Source organism: Tiliqua scincoides, chromosome 2 (genome assembly GCF_035046505.1).
Source record: "Tiliqua scincoides isolate rTilSci1 chromosome 2, rTilSci1.hap2, whole genome shotgun sequence".
NCBI classification, from domain to species: domain Eukaryota; kingdom Metazoa; phylum Chordata; class Lepidosauria; order Squamata; family Scincidae; genus Tiliqua; species Tiliqua scincoides.
Genome location: NC_089822.1, coordinates 236,685,463 through 236,705,072, shown reverse-complemented (window position 1 = coordinate 236,705,072; position 19,610 = coordinate 236,685,463). Strand labels below are relative to the sequence as shown.

Here is a 19,610-nt window from a genome sequence, read left to right as displayed (position 1 = left end):
CTCACAAAGACTTACTTAGGGAGTAACTTTCCCTGCAAGTTTAAGAACCACTGCCATAGGGAATAATAAGGATGGGAAAAATAGAATATAAGTTCACCTCCCACCACAACCTCTGCCTCACCCACTTACTTTCAATTGGGCATAGGATGCAGACCACATTTGGCAGCCAATCATAGCATCCCAAGCCCAGTACAGAAGCCTCTGCCAGTAATACAACAGCTCACATGATAAGATGTGTGGCAGGGGGAAACCCTCTCTGATCTCTTAACTTTGGTGATAGGAACCATGGTGAAAGGGCACTTGGCACACAAAGAGAGCTGTCTGCACAAACAACCTTCTGTTCCTCACAACATAAATGGTAAGATACTTTGTCAGCACTTAATTTCTCAGAATTCTTATTGCAGGTACTCTGTAACAAGAGGAATTCACACACACACACACACACACACACACACACACACACACCCCTGGAATTTATACATCACCACCCCAACAGGTAAGGACAATGGAAGACACACAAGTAAGTAAAGGGGGAGAATTTCATGCCACCACATAGGGAAGCTGCATTTGTCTCATGCTTCTGCCCCTTCCTTCTGACCTTTAGGTAAATGTCAGTGCACTCCTATTTTGTGCTGGAACAGGTAGGCCAGGAGGCCTGTGCTGTATCTAGCACAAGACTGGGGTCTGAATTGGCTCAGCCAGAGGCAAGGGGAAACTCTTCCCCTTTACCCCCGGGTAAGTCACCATGGCACCAATGGGTCTCCTCAGACTTGTGCCACCTCAGGAGGTGGCACAAATATGAGGAGAATGAAGCGGCTTGAAGTCACTCTGGGCTGCTTGGGGAACGGGGTTGGGATCCAGCATAACAGCCGGGTCCCAGCCCCACCTCCCACTCCCCACCCACCTCCAGGACTGCCCTCCCCCCACCCCAGAATGCTTCCTTCCCACCCTCCCCAGAGCCCTGTGGCAACCAAGCTCAGCTGACGCAATCCTCCCTGTCCAAGTCAGCATGGAGGCTGGATACAAATGTAAGGTGTGATTATTAGGATATACAGAAGAAAGAATGTTATAGTTGTAAGAACAGTTTGGAGCTAGAAATTTTTGGTAGGTCTACACATTTCCTTTATTGGACAATCTATGTAGTATATTATTCACGATGCAAAGCCAACACAGAATCAGTCACCACACTGATCCTTCTTCTGTATTGTTCAGAGTGTTTCCCCACAACCAGGAATGTGCAATGCAGACATGGAAATATTTCATAGGGTGAGGAAGAACCACATGAAGTTACACATTATGATGGCAGCATAATAAAGACTCTATATATCTGTATGATAATAGTATTGCATAGGCCAACTCTTAATATGAGGCACTAAATACTTACAGCCCAATCCTATTGCCTGTCTACTCAGAAGTAAGTCCCATTATAGTCGGTGGAGCTTACTCTCAGGAAAGTGAATTAAAGCCTTAATAATAAATCCTTCCAGCCCATAAACATGTAAGAACATCACAGGAAGTTACATTTCCAGTAACTTATCAATGACACTATTGCTACCAGCACTGAAAATCCTCCTATCTTAACCATTTTTATGTTAGATTCAAATACATATATTTCTTCATATAGCAGCTTTCCATTTCCCTGAATCTCTCTGTGCTGTACCTTATCAAAGTAGGGTGAAAGAGTATCCAATTTAATATCTGTTTGCAGGACTGGAGATGCCTCTGTATCTTATGCACCAAGGAAAGCTTCAGGGGATGTCTTTGGAGCCTAAGCATCAGGTTTTAAATACCGTGATTGGCTGAAGCCTCAGATCGCATCAGAGCTGGCTTAGTCCTTCATGTTTCTTCGGTAGATAAACTAACTTTCATGCAGTTTATTACTGGGTTTATTTGCTGGGTCATTCTGAATGAGTCCTTAAGCACCCTACTGTTTGAGTTTCCCTACAAACTCTTCGGAACCTTGGCCATGTGTGCTCAAGTTCCCCATCTACAGCTAGAAATAATTATCCATATTTAAGAAAATTGTGAGGCTTGATTTCCCTTTTCTTTACCCCCCCTACATTTTAGTAAAGCAAATTATTTTGAATTTACTTTTTTACTGAATTGCAAGGTAAAACAAAGCAAATTCCATTGGACAATGCTGACAACAAACTCATCATTCATCTTCCATCCCACCTGCCCTCACTCTCCTAAACAATTGTTTTATGAATCTTTTAGTAGCATATGGCATATATTTCTACTAGGGAACATGGAAGCAGTAGAATATAATAAGGGGCAGTTGTTGGATAAATAGTGAGGGCATACGAAAGGAGGCTGGTGGCATCTCTCTGAAATCATCACAGGTTCTCCAGGAACATATTCCAGATAATATCAAAAGTGTCTTCTGTGTTTCTTAAAACAAAAACAAGTATTCTTGTCTTTTTTGCCAGCTTAGTTAACTGCATTATCCCAAGAATATACTGGCAGAGATGTTGTACTGTTCCACACTGCCATAATTAACCTTTTGGAATACTGTGATTTTGTTAGTGTCCGAGTAAATGTCATAGGCAAGTGCCTTAGTACAAGATATTCAAATTTAATGCACAAACTGTTCCTACGACAAAGTTAATACTTTTAAACTTCATTCATAATGTCTCTGTTGTTTTATAATTAAATACAGATTATTATGGCATCAGCGACTACGTGGAAGTAAGACCGAAGTGAGCCAATAAAGAAGCACAAGATATGAAAGCCACAAAAGGAATCTTTGGTGTGCCAAAATATGAGATTTTTTTTTTTTATGTAACCGACTGAGCAGGTTCATAGTACTGGGCAGGAGGTCTGATCTAGAGGGTAGAGCCTCCATTTGCCTGAAGATAACATCCACAAGGTCGCCAGTTCGAGGCCACCGGCACCATACAACCTTGAAGCAGCTGACAAGCTGAGCCGAGTTATTCCATCTGCTCTGAGCGTGGGAGGATGGAGGTCAGAATGTGAAACCAGATCAGAGTGAAACATCTGGACTGTTGTGGTTCTTGAAAGATAGAACCTTCTTTCAATTGTAAAAATCCCTACGGGGATTTAATCAGCCTGCCTATGTAAACCGCCTTGAATAAAGTCTTGAATAAAGACCAAGAAAGGCGGTATATAAATACCTGTATTATTATTATTATTATTATTATTATTATTAGTAGTAGTAGTAGTAGTAGTAGTAGTAGTAGTAGTAGTAGTATCAAGTGCAAATTCAGGAGTAAAGTTTCAAAAAATTGCCATATGAATTTCATAGCTGAAATTGCAAGGCAGTTGTTCAGCTACATCATTTTCATTTCTGATCACACATGCAGGTTCATGTAAACATTACAACAGGAGAAATGAAATGGAGCGTTAAAGCCTCTTTCCTATTGCCTGGCACCTGCTTTGGTTTAAAACAGTTGATGGTATGGCTAGAGGCAGGACATTCCAAAAGAAATATATGTAAACTTTAACACTTGTGTATGAGAGAGAGAGAGAGAGAGAGAGAGAGGTCAGCTGAGCAAAGGCACTAAAAGATAGAGAATAACTAATCTCTCTTCCTAGATCATAAATTGAATTTTTCTGCAACTTGAAATAGCATTCAAGATTCAACTGTGTAACTTTGACATTAGGTTTAGTATTTCTGTGGCACCTGTTAGTAGGCAAATTAATTCTTCTTTTCAACAGTCGGGCATGTCACTATCATTCTTACTTCCTATTTGTGGTTAGTAGACAACTAAATTTGTGGTTAGTAGACAACTAAATCATTTACTTCATCACTTTTTCCATCACACCATATTCTCTGTCCTAAATTTTTTTCTAAAGAAAAAAATACCAAGTTCAATATGTTGTGAGATCAAACAAGAGTGTATGACAAGTGATGTGTGCGTGTGTGAATTTTTTTAAAGGTGAGCTTGAGGTTCCTACTATGCTCACACATTTGTTTTTACAAAACTCAATGTGCTAACCATAAAATGGGCCAATTCCCATTACACTGATATTTAGCCTATACTGCTTTGTCTACATGAATTTACTATGATTATATAGGATTATTTCCTAAATAGTTAATGGGAGGAAAAATTCCACCAACAAAATGTTATCCCACTGTTACTAGTGTGTTTACACTAATAGGATAATGGTTATTAGAAGTAGCTTGCTCTTACAAAAGCTTTAATATATAAATATTTTTACTAAAAAGTATATGTACTAAGATGGCAATCCTATATACATGCTCCTGGGAGTAAGTTGTACTGAACACAAGGGGAGTAGACATGCAGTAGATGTCAGTATTAGATGTGCAGTAGATAGATTAGATACTACTTCTGAGTAGATATGCATAGGATTGTGCTAAAAAGCTTGCAGTTGCTGGCCTACACAATGGGATAACACAACTAATAGCAAGATCCAGTCAAGAGTAATCACTTTGAAGTCTCACTGATTTTCAAATTAATCATGATTACACCCTACATCATAGTACCTTGACACATGGGATAATATTTACACCAGGCTGATACAATACTGCACCATAATCTGCATTGGCTCTAAAATAACCGTGTAATTCCTGAATTAAGATGTACCAAACCCTGCTTTGATAAACCAGTCTATACTGGGCACGGCAACTTACCTCTTGCTGTAAGGCAACTAACTGCCTGCTCCTTAGCCCAGACTTTTTCGCTGGCTAGCTAAAATAGACACTAGTGTCCACCACCTTTGCTTAGATGTGGCTTTAGAAATCTGACTTATGCTCAGGCAAAAACATCACCTATGGATTCAACTTCCATTTCTAGAAGGCACTACTGAGATCAGAATGGCTAGTTTAAATACAACCCATTAATTATAAATGATTTAGAGCCCAGTCCTACCCCCACCAACCCAGAGCAGCCCAGAGCCACTGATGGAACATGTGCTGCATGCTATGGGTTGGTGGGGAAGTTGACAGCTCAGTTGAAGTTGAAAGTAAAAAAAAATGTTTATACTCTCCTCTCTGTAGGCCACCTAGTCTCCAGTGGGACTCATCAGACCTACACCAGCTTGTGTGCTTGCATAAATTCAAGGAGACTCGGGGGATTGGGTGCAGCTCCAGGCCCAGAACAGGGAATTGGATCCTGGTGTGCACAGATGCTGCTATCCTTCAGCCTCAGAACCACCCTGGCCCAGCCCTTCCCCACTGCACTCCTCCCTAATCTACTCCCTCCACCAACTTACTGGTGACAGTTTAGTGGGCAGCTGCAGCCTTCAGGAGTTTGTGCTGACAACTGGCACCTGCCAAACAGTGGAGCAGCTCTTGCGCCATTGGTCCACAACTTATAGCGGCAGATTGCTAAATTTGCCACCATAAAGCTCAGATAGGATTGTGCCATAAGACACATATGGCATGTGGCATGGTTGTGGCTGATAAGTACTAGACTTCTTTGATTAGGGAGGAGGAAATTAGTCAAGAGTGCAATGTAAGGAGGGTATTAAAAAAAAATACTGCTTGGTGCTGGGTTTCCCACACCTGCTGTCAGTTGTATATAGTAGTGGAAGCAAGTGGTATACAGAACAGACTAAAAGCAATACTTACTCAAAATTCCTTAACATTTACAACAAATACCTACATGATTTCAAATGATCCATGTTGAGCAACAGTTTTCTTACATGATGTTATATCTCTGTTGAGCTGGCTGGATAATTTTATGTAAAAAGTGTTGCTACCACATCTCTATTTGTTCAGAGAACACAGCTTAGTGTGTCTTGAACTTATTGTCATTTTCAAAGGCAGTGTCTGTCTATATGCTTTGTGTACATTCAAACGTCAGATTAATCCAAGCCATCCCAGGAAAGATTAACCAGTTCTATTAGGATTCAGGACGACCAATCACCACAATGGCAAATCATAACGTACAGCCAATTGGACAACTTCATTCTACTTCAAAGAGAAATTAAATAAAATACTTTGAGATGTTTCTCATTCTTGCAGTATTCTCAAATCCTAATGAATGCTAACAACCCCCCTAAATGAACAGAGAGTTAGACACAATGTATATTGTGGGGGCAATCAAACCTCCCTACAATGAAAAATGTTATTTTACCACAAAAACAAAGACCTGATCCACGTACAAAGAAAAACAAAGGAAATAAAATTGACATTTTTAATAACTGCCATCATTACTGCTATACAGTTGTGCAGCTCAAATAGAATCTGACAACATATATAAAAATACTGTTGGGTTGCAGACCAGAAATTAGAGTCCAGTATAGGTTTATCATCTTAACTGGAGATCAGAAAACTGGCTCCTAAAGGGAAAGAAAGAACATCAATTCAATTTTTCTTAGAAAACCATTTCCTACCAACTTTGAAAACAAGAATGCCTACAGTGATCTGATTGGTTTCTTTGTGATTGTTTTGGCTCAGCTCCTTCATCCCTCCTCAGTTGGGAGGCTAAATGTTAGCCTAACCACTAGCTTCAGAGGGCTTTCTTCTTATTAACCTTCCACTTTGTGTTTCCAATTTTAGAAAGGAGTAAAACTATCTTTCAGCAAATTTCACCTTCTCTTATTTGCTTCTGAGGTGAGAATTCAAGTTTATTTTCACATGAGCAGTGAAGGGCTATTGTAAAAGTGCAGTGTATGCTTTATGTCTTAAGTTTCAAGTTTTCATGTGATGGGCATTTGGAAGTTACAAGGAACCTTTGATTTTAATTTGGATAGGTTTTATTGGAAATATAGTTTATGGCAATCTTATATTGTAGGCTGTTTAGCTTAAATAACAACTACAGTCTGGCTCTGGAGGTTGGAGGAAAAACGATTAAGAGTTTCCATATAGTAAAAATGTGTGACTAAGAAACAAGAAGAATTGTTTAACCACATGCCCCGTGATTAGATTCCAATTAAATGGAAATACACTAAGATGGCACTAAACATTCTCACTTTAAGATCAGCTTATCTGAGGAATCAAGTGTGCATGAAGACATCAGTCCAGAAAGGGTTGGGTAAGGCACCTCCTCGTATCCTTTAATCTCTAATGGAGCAGTCATGCATTTTTTAGGTAATGTTGCAATGTTTAGGAAATTACTGGAATTAAAATCAGATTTGTTCTCTACATCAACACACTCCAATAGTGGCCCAATCCTATCCATGGGAAACAGTGATGTAAAACACAGCCTGCCAGTAAGTGATAGCTTCTGCCGCTGGATGCAAACCTAACACCTGTGCAATATGCCTGACTCCTAGGCCTACACAAACCGGATGCATTCTAGCCATCAGCATAATTCATCAGCGCTTACAGTGTTCCATGGAGTTCCCTGAGCGTTTCTTGGGCAGAGTACCACAGGTACAGTAGTGCAAATTCTTTCTCCACATCACATGCCAGAAACACCCCTTTCTGCATAATACTGCTATGCCAGCCACAGACCAGGTGTAGAGTCCAATGGGGACCATGCACATGCTACAAGCAACAAAAAAGCACAACACCCTCCAACTTCCCAAACCACCCCACCCCCACCCCATTGAACATAGGATACAGCATAACTCTGGCAGCCACTCAATTCATACCCATCCCACTATATAAGCCCAGCTCTGGTTCAAACACTCTTAGAGCACAGGTTGCGTGGCCTGCGGTTACAACACCCCTGTTTTATTACCGCTCTTTCTATAACCCCCTCTCTCATGAAGGAGACTTTGGTGGATGGGTGCACTTGGTACACACAAACACCCCACTCTGCACCAACAAGCACACTTTGCACCAAACACTAATCACCCTCCAAAACACAGGCTATATGCTCACGTAAACAGATTGCTAACACTTGTCTTCTCGGATTGCTCTTTTTAGGTGATCCTTTCCAACAGCTCTACACAGGTAAGTCGGGGTGGGGGAGTTCACACACTCATTACAATCCCTGGAGTCCTGTGCAGCTCTCCAGGAAAGAGAGGTAAGGACTCTGGCATTCATGTTCACTCCCCTAAAGTGCCACGCCCCTAAAGCACCACTGCAGGCACATCATCCTCTCTCACAGACCCCAAGCAGGTAGATGCTGCCTGGAAATTGGTTTCTCCCATCCTGCTTCAGTGATGTTTAACTCCTGCTCAGGCAGAAAACCTGCTGCACAGGAGAGGACACTGGGAAGCACATGGCCTTCCCAAAGTGACCAGTGGGGCCCTGACACCCCCAGTCTGGTTACTGAGCTACTTCCCCAGCCACACATCTAAGCGAATTAGTCCATTCGCTTGTCTAAGAACCTACCTTGGCAAAAGGCCCCTAGCGATCCTAGCGATCTTCTGCTTTAAAGGGACCAGGAATAAGTTCTTAGAGAAGGTAAAGGAAGAGAGGGTGCGGGGAACCTGCACCCAGCTTCTCTAAGAACATTCCCAGGTCCTTCTGTTTCAAAGAGACTTTTTGCTGGGCTAAGTTCCTTTTAAAGCAGAAGATCCTAGTAGTCTTTTGCTTTAAAAAACTTTTTAACTTGGTAAGAGCTTAAAGGTCCTAATGGGCTTGCGGTAGGATGGAGCCCCTGCTCCCTCTTCCCCCCTCAAGCCCATCAGAGTTCTGGGGTAAGAACTTACCCCAGCCAAAAGTTTCCTTGAAGGAGAAGGCTGCCTCCCGCAGCCTGGCCCTTTAAGGGAAAAAGCTAGCTGGAGGTTAAGAGGGAGCTGCTACAGTTCACTTCCCGTTAACCTCTGGCTAGTTATTGAGAAGAAACCAGGCTGCTAAGCTCATAGTGACCTAGTTTAAGCAAGAGTTTCACTCCCTCCCCCTGATAATTTTGAATCGTGAAGGAGGAGAGCCATGCGTCCATGATATCCGCTGTCTCAAGTATCCTTATGGGGGAACAAAACCCTTATGTCTGTAATCATTTCTAGCTTCTTGTCCTATATGATGAATAACTGTTTTCAGGGCTATCGGTTTGCCAGGGAGATGCATTAAATTATCTGCTGGCCATCTCTAAATACAAGGATGCAAAATACTGTACCTTATGAAGAAAGTAGATCATAATGATTAGGTTTTTTTAAAAAATTTACTCAGTCTTTTGCAGCTCACTCTCCTAACTAGGTTTTGCAACAGTGGATCCACTGCTGTAAATGGCTATATGGTGGTGCGCACTGCCAGCAGCCATTCAGGAACCACTGCAGATGTTGAAAGCCCACTGCTACAGCCGGCTACATGTGGGACCAGGTAAGCCAACATGGGGGAAGGGTAGTGGGAAGAATGGGGTAGGGAGGGATAGGAACGGAGGAGTATCTGGGAGGGACTGGGCAGGAGACAGAAAAGGAGAGGGATAGGTGGATCCTGGCCACACTGGCATGTGCCAGGATTCTCTTCCATTCCCTCCTCAGTTCTATGCCAGCACAATAGCTGGCACAGATCCAAGGAGACCCATTGGGGCAGGAGAATCTTGCCCCAGTGAATGAAATTCACAGGAGGCAACACACACACCATTGGCACAACTGCATCTGCAGAGAGTTCAGAACCGTAGACACACTCTAAAACCACATAGCCACTTGAAACCTGTGAACACAATGCACTGGAACAGTGTCAGACCCCATAGTAGCCAAGGCTTCAGGGCAAGGAGGTGGAGTTGTGGTGGCCTACCACGATTCTATCCCCCAACTCAAGTTCTTTGCTCAGCAGTTGCCATGTTTTAAGTGTCTGTCGGTGAGGATGGCTGACCAAGACCTGGTTTGCATCTGAGAGGGGAGGGTGCTCTCAGCTCTCCTCTTGGATGGGCAGATGACTCTGGTAGCCATAACTGACTTTTTCCATATTTGACAGGTGTGTCAACTGCACTCATTCCTGGTCACCCATGCACATGGTGTCATTTAGATTACATTACTGTAACAATCTACCAGGATGCTACCTTTGAAGACTGTTTTGGAAACTTCAATTAATACATAATACTGATGTCAAGTTGCTGATGGGCAGTGGGGTCAAGACCACATAACAACCCTATTATAACAACTGCAATAATCACGGACTGCCTGTAGTTTTCCAGGCAACATTCAAAGTACTGAATTCATAATCAGTGCTGTCACTAGGGTTCAAGTCACCCGGTGCAGGAGGTCAGCACGTCACCCCATGCAGTGGGCAGGGCAACACCCCAGGTAGTGGGTGTGGTGATCTACCATCACCCTGCCCCCTCCCCCGGTTTTTTGGCTGTACCTTTTGATAGAATAAAGGTATTTCAATGCAGTTTGTTTCATTGCATTCTGTATAAAATTACACATTGATTGAAATATAACATGATGGTATTATTCCTACAAACTGTGATTTTAGTGATTTTGGTCACTATTGGTGTCCCCCCCCCCCAAGGGTGTCAACTTACTAACACCTTATTGCAGCAGTTCTCAAACTTTTAGCACTGGGACTCACTTTTTAGAATGACAATCTGTCCAGGGCCCACGGAAAGTGATGTCATGGTCGGAAGTGACATCATAAAGCAAATTAAAATAAATTATAAATAATTAAATTAAAGTAAATCAAATAAATAAGGAGAAGCCAGCCCTGTTCCACTAAGTGAATTTCCTCTGCCCCATGCCTGCAGTAACACCCCCCCCCCAAAAAAAAAAGAATCAGCCCTACCCAGTACCCAGCTCAGTTTAAGTTCTTACATTTAAGGCATATCACTATCAGGACCCACTTGGCTTTATAAGTCTAAAACCGGAAAAAATTCACCTTGCCCTCTTAAGCCTCTGCTTTATTCTTTTTATGAGGCGGAGACACCTTCTGGAGCATCAGATCAGGACCATTCTGGGGGCCTTACATTTCCCTTTGCCTAACTGGCCCAGGAGTCAAGGTACGTTTGCTTACTCACGAGTAAATGTGACTGTGTGGCTTAGTTTCGCTTTCCATAGGGCTCAATATATTCGCCAGCTTGGAAGGAGGGACCTCCTTCTCGGGTGTTTTTGCGGGCTTGTATTCATTGGATCAGGACCATTCTGGTGTTGTGGATTCCTCTCAGCCTGCCCTTTCCAAAGGGCTAAGGCAAGTTAGCCTACTCATGAGTAAATGCTGATATGGCTCAGTTTCACTTTCCATAGGGCTCCATGCATTTTTTGTTTTCTAGTTTTTTTGCCAATAACTTTTGATAGAAAGGAGATATTTCACTCCAGTTTTTTTCATTGCATTCAGCTGTAAATTCTGCATCCAACGGTATATAACATGAAGATATTCTTCCTAACCACTGCAATTTTAGTGTGTTACCCTGCAGTGTGCGTCACCCCCTTGCACGTTACCCGGTGCAGCCCGCACCCCCGCACCCTCCTAGCAACGCCACTGTTAATATTTCGTAGATTATTATGAAGAGTAACAGGATAATTTTCTTAGCCTAGCAGAGACCCTAAACAAAAATTTAAAAAATCTCCTAAAGCAGTGGCTCTCACACTTTTAGCACTGGGACCCACTTTTTAGAATGAGAATCTGTCAGGAGCCACCAGAAGTGATGTCATGACCAGAAGTGACATCATTAAGCAGGAACGTTTTTAACAATACTCAGCTGCAATCCTACCAACACATACCCAGGAGTGAACCCCATTGACTATCATTATTAAAAGCATATACAGAGTAGCCTGTTAAAAGTACAGGTCTGTAACATTTCTCCAAATGCTGTCACATACCATGATAGCAAGTCTAATATATTAAAAATAGAATATTGAAATGAACAGGGACCCACCTGAAATTGGTTTACAACCCATCTAGTGGGTCCTGACCCACAGTTCGAGAAACACTGCCCTAAAGTATCTGTTACTGATCACACTACTGTAAACAAGATGATGGTGGGCTGGTAGGGACTTAAAACTCCTGCTTTTAATTATTATTAAAAGAAAGAGACAAGGTCACAGGATTGTGCACTCCTCTTTCTGAATTTTCTCTGAAGGCACTGATCACAAAGAGTGCTTCCTCCTTAGTCTGGCCAACATGAGGGGACAAGTACCATGCTCCTAACAGCATAAAACAAAACATCAACAAAGCAATAAAGAAAATAATTGTTAAGAATCATTTTCACATGAAGAAGTTCCTTTTCACTACTGTTCCTCCCTATTGTTTCTGCTATAAGATACAGATCTATGTTTTTGGCTCTTGAGTCTGCTAAATTACACGGACTCGAACCGCCCAAAAAGAAAGTTAATTTCACAAAAACTGGTCATTAACGTTAGCTTCAGTTTTATCAGATAAACTGGACAGTCCATGTGACCATAAAGTTCATCATTTAATTGTGTGCCTCTGGGTTGTGGTTTGTGAACAAAGCTTTGAAGAAAAAACATGAAAAAAGGCTTCAACCCCCAAACCACACAGTAAAGTGATTTGAAGATTGTGACCTAAATTCACTAACAAGAGGAACTTGCTGAGAAACAAAATACACCCCCCTCCATCACAGGAATCAAGGAATCTACTTTTGACTATTCACATTTTATTACTGAGGTTTTACGCTATCCAAGAAACACTGAAAATTACTCGTTCACTTGACAGATGGGAAAGAAAGCATGGAAAGAAATCCATGAAAAACAAAACTGGAATGGATATCAGCTTCACTACACATACACTTGCAAGCTCTCCACTTAAATGAGGTGGCTTCAGCCTTGTAGAAGCTGCCTTACAGTGCAATCCTATGCATGTCTACCCAGAAGTAAGCCCCACTGATTTCAATGGGACTTACTCCCAAGCAAGTGTTTAGCTCTAAAAATTGCAGCCTTCATCAGAAATTGCATTTTGGCTTTGTACTAAACAGTCTTTATTAAGAACATCACTAAAGTGCATCATATAAGTAAATCAAATCCTAAATGCTCTATTTTGCAAATTTCATGGGCCACTAGGGATAATTAAAAGGGCAATTATATAAAGTTGGTATAGTTTGGAGGTTCAAATGACATTTTCTGCTTTACAGCATGATAATCTGCTATCTTTTTTCCCCTATCATATTACGACGATATTTTGTACTTTTATGGTCAAACAGCACAAACAACAGCTGTACTTTAAAAAGGATGAAGTTGTGCTTTCAAGGGGGTGGTGATTTTTGTTGTTGTTGACTTGTAGCTGTCCTTGTCTGTATATCATACACATATGAAGAGACAAGTGTGTGGGGAGAGATTATTATTTAAAGTAAGAGAACACCATAAAAAGCTGAAGATGTTGTTGCAGCTGTATAGGCTGCACAAAATTGGTACTGCTTCGAGTGTTTACAGCATTGGAATGCTATTTAGTTTGTTGCTGTGTCCAACCACTGCTGTAAAGCTAGCGAAGTACATTATTGGTAGCAGCAGCTCATGAAAAATACAGCAGAGAAACTGCTAGTGGCAGAAGCATTTAACTTTCTTGTTAGCCGTCCTCCCCCATGTGGCACTTTAGCACCCGCAAGTTGTTTATTATGTTCTGTGCCAGGCAAAATTGATTAAATGGGGCTCTTAAGAATCAAAGTGTTATAAATTCATGGAAATACAGCAAGCAATAAATTCCATGGAATTAAAAGCTTACTAGTGCTATTAGCATTTCAGGGTGTTTGCATTGTTAATACCGATGTACCAAAAAAAGATACTCCTATATAACACAAGCCAATACGACACATGTATAAGCAATAACATTTTTACAGAATGTCATCATCACTTCCACATATTTCTGACCTGAAATGCTCATTAATATTTTAAAGAAAAACCTAAAACAAAAGCAGTGATCTACACAGAGCAAAACGATTTGTGTAGTCTTTTTTTCCTTTTTTTTTCTTTTTTTAAAGTCAGCTATCAACTATAATATCATATATGATTCTCTGAAATAGGAGCAAAGTCCCAGATCACCTCTTTCCATCAGCAAGGGGTGAATTACTTATTTCTTTTAACAAAATGTACAGAGCTATTTTGAACTCCTCCCCCCTTAGTGTTAATAGCTAAATTTGAGGTATATTCATACTGAACTGGAGTCAGTAAATCTTCAAGTATCCACCATTTTACTCCTGCATGTTTTTCTTCTGGTCTTTCCATTCATCAAAAGCACACTGCTAGCATCACTAAAATAAAACAAAATACTGCTTATTTCTGAACCTAAGATTAAACGGACCTGCACACATTTTGTTGTCATAAAAGTTAGACCTACCTATTCTTGGGTATGTTTGGAGTGCTGAATCAAAAAATGGCGTGGGTTTGGCCATGGTGTTGGCTTCCTCACGAGGAAGCTGCTGGCAGCCCTATCCTGAACTTCCCAGCGCCTGGGGCTGCAGTGGTGCCAAAATGGCTACTGCTGCATCCCAAGGGGCTGGGAAGCACCGCTTGTGCTACTCAGAGTAAGGGAGTTTACACTCCCTTAACCCGTGTAAGCCCAGGTAGCCCCAATGGGTCTCGTCAGATCTGCCCCCGCTATTGAGTGGGCACAGATTCAAGGAGGACTATGTTGAGTCTCCCAGGCTAGGAGGGGGGTCAGGATATGGCAGCAGGGCCTACCCCATCTCCACCCCACTCCTTCCCCAGCCATACCTTGCCCTGCCCCCACCCCAGAATTTACCTAGACTTACCTCTCTGCTGCCCAGAGCTCGCGGTCCTCTGTTCGCCAAATGGCGCTGGCCCAGCACAGGCTTACACTGAGCCAGCGCCAACACTGGCCATCGCATACTGTCACAGGTATGACTTACGGCACATTTGCAACAGTGTGTACTGGTACTGGGCCAGCGCAGGTCATTCAGGATGAGGCCCTTAATCAGCACATAAGGTGGTTATGCTGTACCACAAAACTAAAGCCAATCGGCCAAAACCCACACCATTTTTGGATTCAGCACCCCCAAAATATCCCAAATTCATCAGACATTCTTGGCAACTAAAAAAAAAATGGTGTGTGTGTGTTGGTAGGCCTGTGTTATATATGTTGTTTGCTATATCCAGAGGCAACAAGATGAAATATGCTTTGCAACGGTAGAAGCAGTTCCTAGAATCGCCATGCAAAGGTGTCTAATGAAAGCTGACTGCTTTGGATTTTATTTATTTATAGAATTTATACCCTGCCTTTCTACCCCACTAAGAGAACTCAAGGCAACTTACAAATAAAATGATGAAGTAATATTAAAAGCATTGAGATATGATAAAAATAATTAAAACAGTGAAAACACAATAAACTTGAATCACGATAAAAATATAATCATAAAATTTTTTGCCTTATTTAAAGTCAACATTCCATTCTTCTGGATTATACAGTATTTTTAATGGTCTCAAATATTCTAAAAACAAGCTGCCAGAGAGGAGAAAGTGTAGGCCAATAATGAATCGTTGAATTTTCCTTTAAAGTTAAGATTTGTATCATAGTGCTAAAGCTCTGTAAATGAATACCACAATGGTAGCTTTATATGTTTTTGTACAGTTCGTATGCATACTTATGCTTCTCATTCATTACTTTGTTTCAGTTATTATTGAAATGAAAATACACTAATTTCATTTAAATGTTAAATTACTTACTTGCAAGTTCAGTTCAAGTAAGTATGGTTACATCGTTAATACATCAGTGAAGAGCTGAAATATACTACTTGAGATAATTAAAATTATAAAATTGTAACTTGTGCATTGCTCAGATCAGTGGTCTGTCTAAGCTACCACATTCTTTCTAATGTTGACCAACATTCACAGCTTCGGACAACACATCAAGCATATTACCTTGAGGATAAAATAATACCTTTTCTTGTCTTGAATCAAGATATTGCAGTCAGCATCAGAATCTGACCAACAATTGTCATTCGGAAACATATGCCTGATTGCCCTAACAAAGAGGATATCCTGTTGTCCAAATAAATTTACTCCTGATAAATATTTTGTCCATGCCACACCATATAGTAGGGGTCTCTAAACCCCGGCCCAGGGGCCAGATGCAGCCCACAGCGAGCCTCTTTCCGGTCCGTGGCCAGCCTCTTGTCCCCGGAAAGCCTCTGGTCCACTTGACTGAACATGGCAGAGCTGTGCTCTGATTGCATCTGGAGGGTGTTCTAAGCGCTGGAGAGGCTGAGTGAATGAGCCCACTCATTCATTTATTCATTCATCGAAGTTCCATCGCTAATTGATTTATTTAAATGTTATATTTAAATTTTTTCCCTGCCCTCCGCACTGCACCGGATATTTCATGCAGCCCTCTGGTCAAAAGTTTGGTGACCCCTGCCACATAGCAATGATACTACATGTATGGGGGGAAAAATATAATCTGTATGTTTTCCTATACCCAAAAAGTAACTGGCTTAATACTGATACACAAAAAGATGAAGACAAAATTAAGAGACAAGAAAATATTATCAGCCAAGGTGATGAAGATAGCATTAAAGGAGGATGGGATACAAGGGGAAAGTTCAGAACTGGAAAAAGTTGCCTGGAAAGACAGAATAGGCTAATGTCAAGAATGCTTTAAGATCAGAAGTGTGATGACCAATGAAGATTCCATCCATACTCTGTCTTTTACTAAGATTTTCAGCCCAATCCTAACCTACCCCCAGCCACTAATGCAGCTGTGTCAACACAAGGCACACTGCATTCTACTGGGAGAGGGGGCAGTCACATAGTTCTCATCATAATGGAATTTTTATTCCCTTACCCTAGGGCAAGCCTCTGCTGCCAGAGTGGTATCCTTGGATCTGCATCAGCCACTTTGCTGGTACAGAACTAAGAGAGCGGGAAGAGGTAAGGTCACAGGATCCTGTCCCATGCTGGTGCCACCAGAATTCACTCCTCACTTCCCATTCTGCCTCCTGCCCACCCCCTCCTTGCCCAAATATTCCCCCATTCCTCAACCTCCCCATCCCATTCCTCCCACCACCTGCCCCCATGCCTCCTTACCTGAGTTCCCATAGGTAGCAGTAGTGGACCACTTACACTGCCATTGTTTGCAGCAGCATCTCCAAAATATCTGTTGTGTTCCACTGTTGTAAATACTTATGTTAAGACTGGGCCATAAGATACCACATAAATAATTTGACCTGATGGTATTTAACTAAACTTATCTTTTTTTCCCTCCTCAGCCCTCCATTTAAGTGAGTGAACAATTCTGAAAAAAGGATGACTGACAGAGCTGAAATCTTATCACCAAACTGGGATTATAAAAAAGAAACCAACACAAACAGATCAAGCTTCTAGATATAACACGTCTTATGCCACATTACACCTCTGATTTATCTAGTCCAGTGCAGTCTACTGTGATAGCAGTTCTCCAAAGTTTCAAGCAGAGATCTTTCACAGCACTACTACCTGATGTCCTGTAACTGGGATGAGAGGAGCTGAAGTGCATTTTATGTGCTTAAAGCATATGACTGACCACAAAGCTACAATCATTGGCATCCTTCAGTCTTTCCAAGTCTTCCAGACTATGGTATCGCACTCTGAATGGTGGTTCTGGAACAGAATTTAGTGTGGCTGAAAAGGCCGATTCGGGAATGACAATCCCTTCCACACTGGGAGCAAATTTAGTCTGTCCTTGGTCTGTCTCCCTGGCTATGGGCCTTCCTTCTTTGCCTCTTTGCCTCAGTCTGTTGGCCAAGTGTCTCTTCAAACTGGGAAAGGCCATGCTGCACAGCCTGCCTCCAAGCGGGACACTCAGAAGCCAAGGCCATTGTCCATTCTCACGACATGACCAAGCCAACGCAGGCGTTTCTGTTTCCACAAAGCTATGGCTTAAAGCAAAGTTATTGTCAAAATGACCTCTGGAGAGAACTCCAGGTGCCTCAGCTTCATGTGGACTGCCTTAAACCAGGAAGGCTGGAAGTCTTGGAGTATTAAAGGTGTTAAACCCTGGGTACTGAAGTGTAAGTTCAGCCAGAAGTTGATGGAAACAACAGATACCCTGGCCTCAACGTTTAGCAATCCAGAGTCCAAATGAAATCTCAGATAAAGATTTGCCCCAGAAACATGGGGCAGGAAGTACAATTTCAACTGTTCTGCTTCTGTTTGACTCTGGAAAGAAAAAAAAAGGATAAAATTACTACAGAAATTTAGATTTAGATGTGAGATCCTTATTCCGTGTTAATTTACTCCTGGTGTGTGTGGGTGAGTGAGTGGTTCCTGCAAGTCAGAAACGTCCCCTCCTTTCTATTGTTTGTGAGATCCTTATTCTGTGTTCTGCTGTATTCGGGTAAGGGTGTGCCTCCTGCAATCTACAAAAGGGTTTTTGTTTTTTTTTAATCTATCTTACCAGCTGCTGGAATTCAGAGGGTGTGGGCTGCAGAGCTCCCCATGGCTTGTAGAAAGTGAAAATAGCAATCGCAACCCACTTCCGGTTTTGTGATCGCAACCTGGAAGTGGATCGTGATAATTATTTTCACTTTCTACAAGCTGCAGGGAATCCTGCAGAGGACTCCACAAGGCTCCCTGCACCCTCCCCCCCAGGACCCTGGCAGCAGAAAAGCTAGGTTTGTTAAAAAGCCACCGCCACTACAGCGGTGCCTTCCCCCTTTCCTCTCCACTTAAGGGGGCAGAGGCTGAGGTCCTCAGTTTGGGGTGGCATGACTCCCAGTTTGAGAACCACTGGTATTATGCATAGGTTGTTAAACCTGCAAAAGTATACCCCTTTGGGGACACTAATTGAAAGGCACTTTATAAATCCCCTAAATAAGATAAATAATTATTAGCTATACCAAGAAAGCCTTGGATTAAGGAAGCAGGTATGTAAATAGGTTAAGAGAAGATAGACAGCCTTAAAAGTTATAATTTAGGGTGGTTGCCTACTGTCTGTTCCATGTGCCTGCACTCCTTAGGCTTGTTACCTTTCTAGCCATTATTTCTATAACATGCTGCTCTGTTACCCTACCTCTATGGGCTCATATTCCTGTAACAAGAGAGGAGAATGGGGACACCAAGAGTGCCCCCAATGTGAGGGGCAGATCCAATTTACTATTCAGCAATTCACACAGGAGCACTACTTGCCCCAGGTAAACAGGTGAGTTGCAAATGAAAAGGCTAAGGAAGAGAATTACTCATTCCTAGAAATAAATATGGGACATGTATATGGGACACGGAGACACACACACACACACACACACTCACACTCACACACACACACACACACACACACACACACACAGAGCAAGTGAGAGAGAGAGAGAGAGAGAGATTGGCACAGAATATAAATCAAAACAATAATAATAATTGTCACATTTGTGAGCCTTGATGGCTCCTGTGTGGGCAAAAGGGAGGGATAAACAATTCCTAAATAGATAAACCTGAAGTGAGTCATATCAGAAAGCTCACTAAAATGGTCAACTGATTTTGAAGGGTTCATTACAATTACATAAAAGGAAGCAGGGATTCTACAAAAAGTAAGTACAGAGCGGAAAACAAGTTTTGGAGAAACACATTTTCTTAATGTTCCAGTAAAGAAGACTCTGAAATGGACTGGACTCAGGGAGACATCAGATGTAACATTTTTTTCCAACACTGCTGTAGGAAAAGATGCACTCACAATAGGTGAACAAATTACAAGTTTCTGTACATGCGTAGGAGCTATTGTTCAAACGCAGCTATAACAAGGGGGGAAAATAACAACTACACAATTTTTATAAAGAAAGAGGGACATGAGCATACACATCTTTTTCTCCTTAACATACATGTAGGAAAAATAAACATAAATATGTGAGGCAGTCCTTGCAAGGGACAGAATCTTAGTAATATATGTCTATAAATTGCTGAGTCAATGCACAACCAGC

At 41.8% G+C, this 19,610-nt stretch overlaps 1 protein-coding gene across 9 annotated transcripts in view; it reads right to left on the bottom strand.

Moving 5' to 3' along the window:
- FOXP1 (forkhead box P1) overlaps positions 1 to 19,610 on the bottom strand; it is a 642,114-nt gene that overhangs the window by 318,596 nt on the left and 303,908 nt on the right. The gene's annotated exons all lie outside the window — the stretch shown is intronic.